At 38.0% G+C, this 14001-nt stretch overlaps 1 protein-coding gene across 7 annotated transcripts in view; it reads left to right on the top strand.

Moving 5' to 3' along the window:
• Nucleotides 1-49: 49 nt before the first annotated feature.
• Nucleotides 50-14001, top strand: part of KMT2E (lysine methyltransferase 2E (inactive)) — a 67948-nt gene continuing 53996 nt past the window's right edge. For 6 of the 7 annotated variants that reach the window (XM_083819832.1, XM_083819834.1, XM_083819835.1 and 3 more), the window contains exon 1: nucleotides 50-413. The gene's annotated coding sequence lies outside the window, so the exon portion shown is untranslated. Of the gene's footprint in view, nucleotides 414-8009; nucleotides 8070-14001 lie in introns of all 7 variants that reach the window. The other variant, XM_083819833.1, reaches the window with a different exon arrangement.

Below are 14001 nucleotides of genomic sequence, written 5' to 3' on the forward strand. Positions count from 1 at the left end.
GGTAACCCTGCCCCTGCCAGGCGGGGCGGGTGAGCCCCGTGCAGGGGGAGGGAGGGGAGAGCGGACGCCATTTTCCCCGAGAGGCAGTGACATAGAGGGGAGCGTAGGAGGCTGCGAGGAGGGAGACACGGGAGCAGCGGCGGCGGCAGCGGGGTTTGTACGCAGGTCCTGAGGCAAAAGGCGCTCCCCAGCTGGTCCCCGTAGGGTTCTGTGCGCCGAGCTGGTTCCTGGGGGGAGGGGGGGCCCTCCTCTTCCTTTCCTTCCCTTTTCTTTTCTTTCACCCGAGTCTGCTGAGGGGGTGAGTCCTGCCCAGGGTAGGGACATCCGCAGTGGGGCAGCGGCATTGTTTTGGTCGGGATAGGAAAGGGGCTCGGCTGAGGGGTCCTGCTGCCTGGCCTGTGTCACCATTACAGGTGAGTCTTGGGTTATTTCTAAGGGATTCTGCCAGGGGTGCCTCGGGGAGGGGGGGGGGGTAAAAAAAAAAAAGGGGGGGGGGAGCGGAATGCGACGGGGACGCCTCGTTGCCCCCGGGGTGACTGACTGCCTTGCCCCCAAAACGTGCTGAAATTCTCCTGAAGTTGTCTTCAATTCGCTTTTCCTTTTGTGGGGTTTGGCTTGAAAATGGCAGGCTGTCGCTATATCTTGTGAATATGGCGGGTTACTGTAACTGGAGGAGCTGAGGAGAATTTTTTGGCAGTTCTGCCAGATTTATGCATTATGCTTGGAAAAAGAGCCAGGAGGGGTTATTATGTGACAACGTACGCTTCCTTAGACTGGTGGTTTTTAAGAACGGGTTTGTGTGTTATTGGCACTGCGTATTGAGTTTTATGAAGCTTAGGGAAACCTATTCTCTTCCTCCATCCTGTATATTTTGGCTTTGTGATACTAAAATGGCTCGTTATAGGCCTAATCTCTCTGACTTCCACACCCCCGCCTCCTTCTCTGCCTCCCTGCTAATATCTCAGCTTCGTGGTGTAACCTGGACGAACGGAAAGCTGTCCTAAAGAGTTTCTGTGCCAATTTAAAAGGGGATCATTCTCTCCACCCCCTTTCTTGAGGTTGTAAGTAGTTATACTGGTGCATCCCTTTCTTGCTTTGGTTTCTGTAGCCAGCATTCGTGTTCCTTGGCTGGCATATTTTAATCTTCAGGAAATAAAGAGTGGTGGAGTAGACCCTATCGCTGCAGACGTAGGGGAGGAGAAACAAACGGTTCACTGTGTAGTACTAAATAGGGTAGAGAAACATAATATAGTCTGATTATAAAGGTCCTGTATTCCCCCATACTCAGCCATTAGGGAACGTGCGGTGGCTAAAAGCCCTGAGGTCCCTAACATGGTATATACTACGTGTCGTTGAAAGCAGAAGCTTAGTGCTGCATCTAGATTTAGGAGTATTTTAGTCTGTTTATTTACAGTATCTTAAAGGAATAATAATGAAACGTTCCAGTTATTCAGGGCTCAGATCGGAGAAAACAACGATATATCCACGGCTGTACTTATAATGCAGAATTGATTGATTATAATCACGATACTTTTAAAGTTACTTTTCAAAAAATGTGGAGCAAATTTTTTAATTTCCCTCTTTTGTCCTTTAGAGATTCTAAAAATGGCGGCCTCAGGCTGATGTTGTGGTAATCTAATCAGCTCGGGTCCTCCACACCCCATGCAGTGCGTTTGTCTGCAGCATATTAGAGTCTTATTCCATGTAAATGAAAAGACCGTTCCCTTCAAATAATGTACAAAATGTCTCTTGGCTTTACTGCGATTTAAAAATGCTGTGTTCCAGCTGATTAATTTTATTGGTTATGTGTGTGAAAGGCAAGTGAACGAGACCACTCTTGTCGGGGAAAAGGGGGGTGGAAAGAGGCAGCAGGCTCAGGCAGCTTCTTTGAGGGGTGTGTATAGATTTCTCTAAGGTAATGCGCGCGTCGTCGAATAACTTGGAAAAGCTCCGGCGTTTGTGGTAGGGGCTGTGTATCCGTCCATCGCATTATCAACCTAAAAGTGATAATATTTTTCAAACTAAAGAGGAGATTAAGATCACTGAAACAGTCAGCTAAATTCTTTGTGGAATCGCATTTGTGAACATCATGGTCATCTTCCAGGAAATACCTCTGCTGGACGTTGGGGTCGTAATTCCATATATTCATAGTTCGAGAATACGAAAAGAACTTAATACGGACTGAAATAATGCATGCAAGATTATAACCTGTTACTCTATTAAGATGCAGAATTTCTTCTGCCACTGTAATCTTAGTATTAGACCTTTTCTTTCATTTATATTGCATATTGCTGTATAAAATGGGAATGGTAATATACGTACAAATAATTAAGTGAAAGTGCGTTTCCAAACCTCTAATTTTTTTCTGAAATGAAATATGAACCTTTTAGTATCACCACTATAAATATGTTTGGGTGGGGGGAAGGGAAGTCACAAGGATTTGTTATTCCGTAGTTGGTGTAGTGTACTCTGATACAAACTATGCAGACTGTGAGCTATATGTTCAAACGAAAGCAACAAGAAAGAAATTCATATTTGTCGCTTTGGTTTTTGTATGCTTGTCTTTAATCTTGTCGTTGGTTTAATGAGGTGTGAGTTCATATTCTAGGATAGCTTTGGAACCTTCTGGATTTAAACAATCAAAAATAAAGTACTGAAATGGCAAAACTGTCTTCAGTCTCTGAAGAATTCTAATTTAGATACCGTTCATATATAGAGCAGCACTGATGTGTGGTTTAAGGTATACCTGAAGTTCCACAGCAAGATGGTAAGACTTTCAGCGGTGCTAATGCATGCTTTTCATGTGTTTTGAGGCCAAAGGCTGAGTGATTTCAACCCCCAAGTGATGCATTAATGGTCCAACAATGCATGCTCCCATCATACCCTCCTCATATTATATGGACTTGATTTTTTTTTAAATAAACCATGACTTACTCTCTGCTTATTAAAAATGATACAGTTTTAAAGACTTTGTATGAGCATTTTTAGAAAACTCTTGCCTTTTTCTTTTCTCTTTCTAGGTTTAAAGCCTCTCTTATTTTTTAATGTTACAACTTAGAGGGCTATACTGCTCTACTTCATGGCCTCAGTCATGTTGTTGGGCAGATGTCCAATTCAAGATTAACATTAGAAGAAACAATTTTGTACAGTTTACAGAAAGTGTCGCTGCGGAAAAATTGAGATCCAAAAATTGGAATACCCCAACTCAATTTTTACAACTTATCTCACAGATCACAAATCTTATGCATTAAGGCCCTTTTGGGAATTTTGAGATCTTCCAGTTTTCCTGTGTGTTCTAGTGAGTCACTTTGTGACTCAGTTTCTCCATTTGTAAAACAGATCTGTGATCTGAAAACAGACTTGTTTAAGGAGACAACGTTACAAAGGAAATTCTAGCTTTATTTCTGAATTCCACTGATGTTGGTTTGTTAAAATATATTCATTAAAAATGTAATGTTCCCCCAGCCTACTAACAAAAGTTCTTGAAAGAGAGGTTTGAAATCTGAATTTTTGAAAAGCTTTCTGATTTACAAACGTTTTTTTACAAATACAATTTTGCAAATGTTAAAATAATATGGATGTTACGCACATGGTTTTAGCGCTATCTTCAAGCTTTTCATATCTGAAGGAAAAATCTGCTCAACTGTCATAACTATGCATTTTGGGTAAGCTTTTTTGCCATCTGGGAAGTTTCAGAGAGGAAAAAATACCGACTTTTTAAGCTGTATGTATCTAGGGAAAGTTTCATTTAGTACCAATATTCAGATTACTGTTAGGAGTTGCATTACCTCATATCTCTGGTTTGGTTTCAACACACAACTGGGTTAATCTGTTGGAATGAAATACAGAAAACAGCATCGCACTGAAGGCTGATCCCAGTTTGATTTAAGGACAGCCTTAATTTTGTGCTCATGCTGGTTTTAGTAAGACTCCTTGTGGGTTTTAGTTAAGGAGTGTTGTATGTAACTGAAGAATTATGCAGTCATTTTAAATAGATGAATCTGTAAATGAAGGTCTAGCAAAAGTATTTTTGCTGTTTTCATGTAAAATTCTAACAAAATTGAGTTGGGGGATGTAGATACAAAATGAAAGCCAAATCAGGCTTCTGGAGAGATCTTAAGGAAATCCAGCTATGTTACTGGTCTTGTGACTTCCATACAAACGATCATTTGTGAATCTCTCAAATTTTGTTGGACAGTGTTTCTGGAGTAGGTGCTATGTTCAAATGTTTCCACTGTGCAAATAGTAGTTTTGATTTATCGCTAAGAATGAAGCTTAGTATTTCTGTACAGAGATGCCTTACTTGTTTCAGCTCATGTAGAAAGTGGATTACTTTTTGTTCTTTCGAGTTCTGGATTATTTACAATGTTAATTGCGTTGGGCTTTTGAAGGGTGTGAGGTGAATGTGCCTAACTACCACTGTTCACAGAGTCTTCTACTTAGAAAAAAAAAAAAGCTTACCCATAAAAGTTAACCTAATCACTTTCAGGATCCAAAATTCTGCTCATGACCTTCATACGACAAAAAACCCTGCTATAATCACGTTCAAAGACAAAACTGTTGTTACCTTTAAGGCATAACAAACAGCTTATTTAAAAGAAACCTTGTCAAGGTTTCGTATACTTGCTAGCAGATACTGAGATAATTTTTATTTCCTCTTACAAATCTTAATATATTAATGTGGTGTTAATGAAACTGGCAAGGTTTTAAGCTCTGCAGGTTGTTAGAAAATCTTAATAATTAAGGTTGTCTGCACGCCTTTGAAGAGAGTTTTGTCATACAAAGTGTGTTTTTTAACATCTCTGGCTTAAATGGTTTTCATCTGTTTTTTTTAGTAATTAATGAATTTGGTAAGGATTATGGTAAATCGGTGTCCACGCAAGTTGTGTGCTGCAAAAGTACAAATAAAAAGTAGATTTAAGTAGCGTGCAGGCTGTGTCCTGTGTAGGTAAAATGTGTGCTAATTTTGCATATTTTATTGAAAGAGCACTATCATTCCTTTCATGTGATAGTTTATATGCTGCCTAGATTGAGATGTGGTGTTGTAAAACTTATATGACACTTGCATGGGCCCAGCAGTTTTGCAAATCAGGCCAAGTATGGGAATGCCAAAATAATATTGATTCTAGTTTAAAAATGTAGTTTTAGGTTAACATTTCTGAAAGATATACATATTGAAATGCCCCAATGGAAGTTGAGGTTTAGACAAACTTTTTTTTTAAAAAAAAATCGCATTTCTAGTTGTTTTATGTATTGCTTTATGCTATCATAGTCTAGGTAATCATTCACTTTTATATCCTTATCAAAAAAAAAAAAGCCGTCAAGTTCAAAGAAGATGCGTGAGTAGATTTTAATGACATTATTGTAGCTTAGGTTACAACTTACAAAGAAGGACCTATAGTCTGTTTACAGTTGATTTTTTTTGTGCTTTTCATGAACAGGTTATATAGAAAATGATTACATGCGTATCCTATATTTACAAAGTGAGAATTGAAAATGTACACGGGATGGTAGTTTGGATCTTTAGCCTGAGGAGCTCTGGATATTTAAATTGGTTCAGTGTTCATTACTTTTAACTGTTCTAATTTCTCTAGGTCTAGAGATAACTTTTTTCTTTCACAGTGGGTGATGCTCTTATTTTGCCTTGAGTAGACAAAAGAGCTACCTCCTAATTAGCAATGGGTATAATGAGACTTTTTATATCACAAGACAGCTGATATTCCAAGTCTAGACAGTTAATCCTGTCTTAACTGTTGGTTTCAATAAACTTTTTGAGTGTTTTTAGTCACTACTACTTAAACTGAAGGTGAAGGCCTGAGAATTACAACAGCTTACTTGAAGCTTTTTGGGGAGGGAATGGAGAGATTACTCCTCTCAGTTGGTTTCTGAAGGTATAATTCTAGAACTGCGAGGGAAACATTAATAACTTTATCCATAACTGATTTAAAAATACAGTCCTTACCTTACTGTCTGTAAGGATGAAGTTACTCCCTCAGATGCCTTACCAAGTAGTAGTACTGTTGGTTCATACTCTTTTTGCGTAGTCGAAATATTTGATGGGATTTTTTTTAGTGTTCACTTATATATATATATATATATGTAAATAAAAAGTTGTTACTGTCATTGATTAAAAACAAACAGAAAAGCCGTGTGTAACATTCATATGTGCATTCTTTGTCTCTTGCTTTGCAGTCACTTAAATCTTCTGTCATAGATGCAATAAAAGAGAAACTTTGCATCTACTTTTTTCTCTGTTTGGCAGTAGTATTCAAAGATGAAAGCTGTATTTTGTGCTTCTGTGGCTGGGCAGAGTTTCTTTGCTGTGTTTATTCTGAGATGACGTATTTCTTATCTTTGTTACTACAATTAAGAATACACACTGAGATCATATTTGAAAACACAAGTGTATAAAGTTGCAGAAAATCTCTGAATTTCTTAACACAAATCAGTCAATATACAAGATAATTGCAATTGAAAGCGAAATGTTTTCTGTTCCCTTTAAGTAGGAAACATCTTTTGATATCAGACTTCTGTGTTTTCTGTGGCTGCCTTTGAGCAGCCTGCTCAGTCTGTTCCATTGACCTCTCTCTCCCAAAACCTTAGTAAAGAGCTTTGCAATACTGCCATGTTGTTACCAAGAATATAGTCCAGGTTAACTTGTGCTTAGAATTGTGTAAAAGATCTAACTGCTAGAAGAATGAAGGTTTGTCTGAAGAAGTGCAAATTTCTGACCTGTCTTGTGTCTGGATTCCTAAGCACGAGAGTAACAATCAGGTGAACATTTACAAAATATTTACAGAATTAGAAATGGAAGCACTGTTGTGCTATTCATGCAAGTCAAATGCCATTGATAAGACAGGAGAACTGGTTTTGAAATCTGCCAAAATGAAAGGTTGGACTAGATGACCTTAGAGGTCTTTTCCAACCTGAATGATTCTATGGTTCTGTGAAAACATGTCAAAGTAGAAATTAGTTTAGCTGAAATGTCGAACATTGTGCAAGTCTAAACAATTTACTACTTGTATAGTAGACATCTAATATGTAGAAGTAGGCTTCCAAGTCTTATTAAGGTGCATAGAAACATAAATTAATAATTTTACTTGATGTCATAAAGTCAGCCAAATAGGTTGTTGAAACCATTAAATATTGCAAATATGTATTTGCAACCACACGTTCCCCTTCCACCCCCAAAGCCATACTTCCTTCTTGGAAGGAATACCGGGCCTTAGAGTTTAGACCTTCCAGTGATTGACTCACTGTTCAGTGTATCGTTATATTTATTGAAAAATATCCTTGGCTCTTACACTTACAGATGTTACAGCGTATGCTTATGGAACATTGTGTGCGTGCAGAAACACTATACTTTGAAATGTTTGTTAAGAATAATAGCTTACGGTAACAGGTGTAAATGGTGTTTCTTGGAGAATAATTGGTAAGTCACATATACAAATGCCTGCATGTTTAATCAACGGTTATTTACTGCTTCACAGTAGATAGAGAAAAATGTTTGCTAGGAAACAGCTGATGCAAATAATGGCTTAAAGATATCTTTACTGAGAAAATTATTTATTAGTTTTCTTAATCTTTGAGTTTTACATCTCATGATGGTATAGTGCAAGATGTTAGATAGCTGAGAGTCTAGTGTATCGTTCTCCAAGCAACGAGCAGTACTGCTGTCAAAAAGTGGTCTTTGCCTTTTATACTCATTCATAGGATGTACTTGTATTTCACAGCTCCTTGATTCTCCCCTTCAAGTATCTGTGAATGTTTGAATGGGTAGGTCTTTTTGTGCGGAGTCTACTTTAAGAAGCATGGTAGGGAGGTTAGATGATTGGCAGCTAATTTTCAGTTTGGGGGTTGGTTTCTGTAAATAGAAAAAGCATGGTATTTTCTGTATGCCTCTTCTGTTGCCACTTCTGTTCAATAAACCAGTTTCTACTCTTTAACTTACTCTATAAGTGTGTCTACCTTTATTTCCCCTCTACCACTCATTCTTTTTCTCTTCCTAGTCCCATATTTTGTTTAACTTCCACTGAGAGAAGAAAAGGAGGAGTGAAGAGAGAGAAGAGGTAAGGGGGAGTCTTCCATATGTTTTAATGGGCTGGCATAAGTACCACCATTTCAGGAACATGCAGGAGCACTGCTCTTGGATGAGGTAGCAAAGGGGAGATAGCCTAAAGCCAGTGGAAACCAGTTCTTCTGTATGGCAGAAATGTTGACTGGCAGATTCTGGGTTCACAGTTTTATTTCCACTGAGTAGTTAGTGCAGTGTAAGTAATGACTTGAAGAATCAATGCTTGAATGACAGAGACTGAAATTTTTAATATACGAATCTTGAACACCATGGAAGAAGCAGAATTTTTTGTTCCATACTCCAAACTCAAGACCACTTCATGAAGTTGGGTTGTCATTCTAAACGTGACTGGGGTCGTTGTTGATTGTAAAGTTTTGTGTTTATTGTATCAGGGTGCTCATAAGTATGCTAATAATCTTTTTGCTTCACCCGTTTCATTCTGACTGTATATTGGGGACTGGATTAAAAGCAGAGTAGGAGGAAAAGCAGCCTTGCTCTGTGGTAGTTCATCTGTAATGGCCTTGATCCTTAAATAAGTTGTACTGACAAAGACCCAGTGGTCATTAGACCAACAAATAGCTTTAAAACAAAATTTTAAACAGTTAGGAACTTAGTGCCTTTGAAATCCCCAGAGTTTAATGAAAATCCGAAAGGGGATGGATGCAGCTATGAGCATTGTCCTCGGAGAGTCAGGGAGAAGCAGCATAATGATGTTAGCCATTATTCGGTGTGTGTCCTGACAACTCTCGTGTGTAACTTCAAACCAGCCGTAGAGGTACTTTTGTTTTTTTTTGGCTGCATGACAGCATGCGAGAAGCAGCAGAGCTGGACCTGACTACTGACGGCACACAGGTCTGTGGCTGGCACAGGAGGGGATTGAGGGGCTTGTGGGTGAGGCCAGCACCAGTTAACGTTATTTATGAGAAGGACATTGCTATGAGAGAGATACAGAGAACATGAGGCTTGTGAGAATGTTAATGGACACAAACTACAAGTGCATAGGAAATAGATTACTTTCAGAACAAAATGTTTCTTCTGTGCGGTATACAGGACTTGGTCATTAATGGGTCCTACGGTGTATATGGTATCTGAGTTATGGCTACTGTCTTTTTTTTTTACCTTCTTTCTTAATTGTCTTCTTGTCTCAGCCCAGATTTGAAATAGACTGCTAACTTCTCTGTTAGGTTACCATAGAGAGCAGCAAACAGTCAGCAAAGGTCTGAATTTGGAGTCATAGTTGTTTCAGAGCCTGCATGCTGCAACTTCAGTGATGGATCGCTTGGGAGCTGGATATCCCTCCTAATCTCTTAGTAAAATCTATACTATGGGGAAGCGTGTTGGGGGGAAACAGAAGGAACTTCCTTGTGGGCAAGATTAGTCATTTATTCATGTATTCTGCTTCTAGGTCTGATTAAAGATGTGTTATCTCCTTAGAAACATCCAGCAACAAATAAATATTCAGATTACTTTGCATAGCGTAAATACATATATCATACGTTTGCTACGTGTATTTGTTCCAGATTATTTTGCGTGTGTAGACACATTCATAAATATATATACACAGAGTAGTTAACTATTTGAATCCTACCTGGCATATTCCATTAAAATGTCAGTTTCTATCACTAGTTTTCCAGATAACATTATTGTATAGGGAAGGCTTCAGTGCCCAGAGCAGTGATAGAAAGTAGAAATTTAGTCAAACGTAGAACTTTTTTAGTAAAATTTTCTTAATTATTTTCTCTCTTCTCTGTGTAACCTCCCCCCCTTCCCCTCCAATTAAAATGTATGAAATTTTTTAAAATAGTTTGCAGGCAGGGAAGCAGAGTAGGAAAGCTCTAGTTGAGTTGTTGGCTGTGACAGTTCAGGACAGAAGTCTTCACTCTGGCTTCGTGGACTGTGACACACTTTAATGATAGGTGCATTGTTACTTTGCAATTTCTCCTGTATAGGTTGTGCTAAAGCATACATATATTGACTCTTCTTAGATTCATTCTTGTGCATTTTCTTTGTGGGAAGGGTGGTTCCCATGATTGCAGGTTAAAATTGTTGGTCTGTAAATCTGAAGGCAGGCATGACAAGAATTGCTTTTGTTAATGATTGCAAAACGTGTATATACATATGATGTAATTGAGGAGAGGGGGAAGGAAAACGTTTGCGTTGCATACTCAATAAAAGGCAAGTTACATGTAGAGAATTATTTTTACATGCTGTCCTCGATTCTGTTTATTTCCCTTTTTGCAGTACATGTAATAATATCAATTTTAAGATAACTGAGTTCCTGTGTGTTATATTGAGTACCAGCACTTCAAAAATGTTTTTAACCGCTTCCCCTTAGAGCATTTTTAAGGGGAAAGAAGGCACCAGTATACCATATAGATGAGTTTTTCTGGTGTGGTAAGAAAATCAAAGACCACTACTTTTTGTCTTCTGTCTCTGGTGCATGAGATGACTTCTGTAAAGAAAAGTCAGAGGTCTGAAAGCAGTACTGTCTTGCGGCTCTTTGTCTTGCTCCCAAGACCCTGTTGATGTGGAAACCCGGAGGTAGTTTCAGAGCGCTTCTCTGCTACTGTGTGGAGCCAAGCTGGACTGGTGGCATGATGAGTTTTTTCTCCTGGGAGCAGAAGTTGGAATTTCGGTTTGAGCTTAGTGCCGGATGAATACAGTTAGTTTTTTTACATTCAAATGGACTTGAAGTTATAACCAGATGAGCATTGTGTGCTGGTTGAGCTGAAAGGTCTTGCTTGACTGAAGACTGTCATGCAACTACTTTGTGTATTTTATGTTTGAATTAGTTTTATCTGTAAATCTGATAATTATTCTCCACCCTTACTCTTCTTCCTTGGTCCATACAAGGGTACAAAATCGACTGAGCAGATAAATAACTTTGTCTCAGCAATTTCATTTGTTTGCTCCAGTAAGCTTCAGTTTAATTCCCTCAGATCTGTACACACCCCTTGAAGAATCTTAATACGTGTACTGTCTGTATTCTGATACTTACATGCTGCTCCAGGAAACTGTTCTTAATGTTTTGCTTGTAGTTAAAGGGTGAGAGGCAAGGTGTTTACCTGAACTTTTAGTTCAGCAAATGAGAGCCTCTCCTGTAGTTCTGCTCAGAGGAGATAAGTGCTGCTAAAACATGGGGTGAACTAATGCAGGCTGTAACTTTTCAGATATTCAAGAGTGGCAATTCTCAGGTCTTTCAGTTACTCACTTTATTAAGTAGAGGTAAATTATGACTGACTTTTTTTTCATATTTTGTAATATGTACTTAAAGTTGTATCGCTTCTAAGGAAAGATAATTGGTATATCTACAAAGGTTAGAAGGTTTTGATTTATTTTTTCCCCTCCCCAGTTACGTATATTTTGTATATGACCTTGTGAAAATGCAGAGCAGACACAGTATAGAGGTGGTAATTAGGTTAGCATATTAATCTTTGCAGTGACATTAGGTCAGGATTTTGGGGTAAAGTTGCATGCATCAGTGTTAGATCTAAATTATTTATCTTAAACCAGTGCTGTTTCCTCTCTTGAAATAGCCAAAATTATGATTAGATTTTTTCATCCTTAAACTTCAGCTCAGCATGTACGGAGGCCCTGATAATTCCCTGATAATTGTCTCCTGCAGACGCATTCTGTGAAATCTCCGAGTATTGAAACACCTAAACTGTGTAATTACTTTATTTTTTTCCATCTTGTAATAGTCTGTTGGTAGATGCTGACTGATAGATGCTATTGCTAGAAAAATGTATTGAAGAACTTCAAGTGTATGAAGAAGTCATACAAACAGCCCAATGAAAACATGGAGAAAAATAATAATAATAAAAAAAGACTTAAAAGTTTTGTGCAGTCTTCTTGTGTATGTTGAAAATTCTTCAATCTTGAGCTAAAAAATAATTGCTTGTTTAATTTATAATTTCACTGATGTCCCTTTATAAATTGGAAAATAAATGTTGTATTGCACCTTTCTTTGAATTTTATTACTAAAGTTTATAAATGTGTTTTTTACTTAAAAATGTTTGTCCTTGTTATTTATCACATGGTAACAGGATATGGAAACTGATTTATGGAAACACGAGAAAAAATGACATTGTATCTTAAAAAAAACAAAACAAAACAAAACACTCAAATACAGTAACTAGAATGGTAAAAGCAGATTTCTCTCCAGCCCCTCATTTGCTATTGCAGTGTTAGGGCTGAATGTGGATTTAAAAAAAAAAAAAAAACAACTTGCAATAAGTATATGAGATTGTCTTGATGTTCCGGTGCTGCCACCAGCTCTTACCTTTAACTTTTTGCATAAACGTTTTGCATCTGCGCACCCAAATAAGAGCTGTAGCGTACTTGTACACACAGCATAGGTTCTAGCAGGCTTTTTAGTACTACTGTTTCCTCTTCCTTCTCAAAAAAAGGTGAAATGTGCAGAGGTAGGCTACTAAAGTTAGCAGATACCAATGTGAGCTGTGCCTTTCCCAGTATAGCAAGTACTGTATGGTTTCCTCTCACTTAAAACATGCTGTGTTATTAATAAAAAATAAAATACACATAAGTCAGAGCTTTCTTAGATTTATATTGTTGCTTTCTTGTAGAATAGAAGTACTGGGAATTCAGCTTCTGAACCTATGAAAGTAAATGCAAGTAAAAGTGGGTAAAAATGAACAAATATGTTTTCCTACTCCTCCCCCCACACCCTCCTCTCCAAAAAACCAAACCAAAACAAAAAAACCTTACATGGAAAATGCCATGGAAGAAATTGTCTGGACTCGACACTTAAAGGATGATTGATAGCTGGGATTATGAAACCTTTTTGGAGTCATCTGGACAGTTTGGCTAGATTTCGGGTTCTTATTTTTCAAGTGTGCTTTCTGTTTAGGTGATCTGTCATCTGCTTGTTGCCTGAAGCCATTCTCTGGAGCTTTTGATGGTCCCCCAAGAAACAAGTGTGGGGGGAGGCTGATAAAGTAGGCCTGCAGTTGGTAGGCAGCCGACATCTGATCAGAACTGGATCTTGTAGAGTTAGGTCCAAAAATACCAACGTAACTTCAGGAGATTACCTGTTTAACTTCTGATTCAAGAGTTGGGCCCTCTATACTTCTGTTAGTTCTTTCTCTTCTCCTCCATGTACCAGTGAAAAAGTTACGTGTTTTCCTCTGCTGTCACATAATTGATCTTAGAAGGACAAGGCAGAAAGGAAACATGTGGTCTTTGTTAAACCACAGAATAACGTTGTGTAAGTGGAATACCTCAGGGATAATATGTAACTTATTTTCTGTTGTTAAGTGCATAAATGATGTTCTTTGTACAAAGCCACACAGATGAAATAATTTGGCCTGTATTGTGCTCTTATACTTCCGCTAGTAAAGGACAGGTCATTTAAAAAGACCAGTTCTGGGACCGTAAGCAAAGTAAATCATGAGAAGTAGGGATGAAGCTTCAAAGATTTTATACTCGATAAGGCAGTTAAGGCAGCAGAGTCATTAGATCTCTGTAGTGAGAAAAAGAACTGCCAAAGGAGATGTAAACCCAGTGAGATAAAGTGAAAATAGTAAAGGGTGGTAAGTTTCTTGCAGGCCTTTGGTCTTGCACAAGTGACATTTTAACCAGATTAAACAAAAAATCTTAAGAAAATCATATTACTAGGACAATTTAGACTTATTAGCTGCAATTAAATAAGAGCAAGGTTTTCTCAAATAAGGAAGGTGTTTTCATGTAATGAAGTTGTGCTATTAGGGTGATAATGAAAGAAGTATCAGAAGTTACCAACATTCTTTCAATGGTTACAGAGTAATACCACTGGAAGAGTAAAGAGTGCCCCAACGAAATTGGAAATAGTCTACTGTTGAGTTTAATGAGTAGACGAACTAATTCACCCAGTGAAGAGCTAATAAATGAAGTTTTTGTATAGTACCTTTTTAAATATCTGGACCTGA

Source organism: Anser anser (assembly GCF_964211835.1).
Source record: "Anser anser genome assembly, chromosome: 1".
Taxonomy (NCBI): domain Eukaryota; kingdom Metazoa; phylum Chordata; class Aves; order Anseriformes; family Anatidae; genus Anser; species Anser anser.